This window comes from Nuphar pumila, chromosome 15, assembly GCF_984573655.1.
Source record: "Nuphar pumila chromosome 15, dmNupPumi1.hap1.1, whole genome shotgun sequence".
In the NCBI taxonomy this organism is placed as follows: Eukaryota; Viridiplantae; Streptophyta; class Magnoliopsida; order Nymphaeales; family Nymphaeaceae; genus Nuphar; species Nuphar pumila.
In genome coordinates this window covers 17,538,064-17,540,140 of record NC_143263.1, presented here as the reverse complement: position 1 = coordinate 17,540,140, position 2,077 = coordinate 17,538,064, and the positions used below count along the sequence as shown (strand labels likewise).

Genomic DNA, 2,077 nt, shown 5'->3' with positions numbered 1-2,077 from the left:
TTATGCATACAGCCAGGCTCTTATGCTTGTGTGCTTATAAGCTAGCATGTCTCTATGTATCATGCGAGATTGTATGTTTCCAGAGCAGCAAACGAACAATGTATGTTTTAATGCATCAATAAGGGCATGCATGCAATATACAAGTGCATTAGGTGCTACCACGCTTTCACTTGTGTGCCTTCTGGCAAAGATTTGCACCTACGCTTGCAATGGTAAATAAAGCATAAGCAATAAGTATTATCAACGGAGAAGAGTTTAACAAGTGAGCCAGTGCTAGAGCCACACAGGAAGGCCCAAAGAGCCTACTACTGGTGGCACTTCTACAAACACCAATAGATGAAAACTCTATCTATCATGACGTATCCACACATCCACATATAGGCATGCTGAGCACACGTGCGTGCTCAAGCATGCACATACACACACAAACACACTAGCACCACATGTTCTCTTTATTTAGACATGGAGAGCTTAATGGGCACCACAGGAACAGTTCACACACTTGCAGCTTGAGCCTGAATTACCACACTTGCACTTGCCACCGTTCTCGGCCATCGGCACCTCCACAACTTCATCCAAGTAGCTGTAATCAGTAGCAGTTAGTATGTTAAGAAACATGATCACATCAATAAGCTCGATTAATGAAAGCAACTCAGATCGTTCCAAAAAGTGCATGCCGATTAAGTGTTCTAGACTTGTTGCAAGCCAAAACCTGAATCCATGTGGGCATCCCCTTCCTCAAGACGAAGCAAGTCTCCTTGAGGGTTGAGGGGACGACCAAGGAGTTTTATGCAGCTGGGATGACGGCCATAGGACAAGTTATAAGACCAGTGTACTTAAGTCTCTGATCTTGGGTGTGGTTTTTTCATATAGTATTTTTTTATGACAAAGAACCCTCACTGAGAACCAGGTCACTTAATGTGCCCGCCTCCCTGTAATGTAAAACACCCAGCCTTACGTGCCCCAACTGTGATAAAGCAACATCAGCCCCCATCCATCAGTGGCATTCGATCTTGGGCCTTGACACAGGAACCCGCTTACCACATGGGCAACCACCGTGTAATAAACAAAAAAAGCTAGTGATTTTGTAGTTTTGACCAATTGTGAAGTTAATTAGATCCACCATGATAAATTTGATTCATGATTATGCTACCTCTTCTCGGTCTCGATGATATCAATACCATATGAGTTTCCTTTTTTCCTGCAAATAAAAATTAAATTAAGATCAATATTTGTTAAACTATCTTAATAGGTGTTTTGTGGCGAAAACATAGAGCGTGATATAGAATACTTACACGCACTGGCTCTTGTCAGCACAGTCACAGTTGCCACTGGTCGACATGGTGATGACCTTAGTGATGAACAAAGTGAAAGAGAAGAATGGATGAAGAAGGCTTTCTAGGGAATGGAGGTACTATGTTGGACTGAAGAAGGGTTCTGTGTTTTGGGGGTATTTATAGGTGTTTAAGCCTCTCTTGTACGTACCAAAAGTCTTCTTTCTTGTGTGGCACACACTTCTAGGGGTAGGAACAAACAAAGGAATCTCAATTATACGAGGGAAGATGGTGGTGGTCTATTAGCCTTCTCATCATTCGTCATCCTCATCTTCAAAAGATCACGTACCTTGCACGTAACAGTTCCTAGTTTGGATTCTCATCTTTCAAAACATGACGTTACTTTACATTGATTAGTTTTCGGTGTGTTCTTTGTTGGACATTTTGAGTCTGGATTCAACTCATACGGTGACCCAGTTTGACCCTATGTTCGTGGGCTATTAGTGGACAGTTAGTGGGGGTGGAGGTTACATGAAAGTGGAGAGACCACATTCACGTAACCACCCGCTATCTCCCATTATATAAGGAGGGATTGGGCTGAATGATGAGTGCAACACAGTCAATTGCCCACATCTTAGAAGTAGCAACATTAGATTTAGGGTCTTGCTCACCATTGCCATAAGGCCTGGGCTCATCGTGGGCATCGATATACTGAGGAGAACGTCGAGCACCTGCATGTTGCTTCATGGCATCTACAGGTACACATTTGCTTTTCAGGTTCAATTTTGCAAATACACCAACGT

General features: G+C 42.9%; 1 long non-coding RNA gene across 1 annotated transcript; it reads right to left on the bottom strand.

Annotated features, from left to right (window-relative positions):
* Positions 1-210: 210 nt before the first annotated feature.
* Positions 211-1,427, bottom strand: LOC149814662 (uncharacterized). Its single transcript, XR_016427957.1, has 3 exons — positions 1,296-1,427; positions 1,154-1,201; positions 211-583 (listed from the first exon to the last, which is right to left on the bottom strand). It is a non-coding gene; the product is annotated as an uncharacterized LOC149814662 (long non-coding RNA).
* Positions 1,428-2,077: the final 650 nt, after the last annotated feature.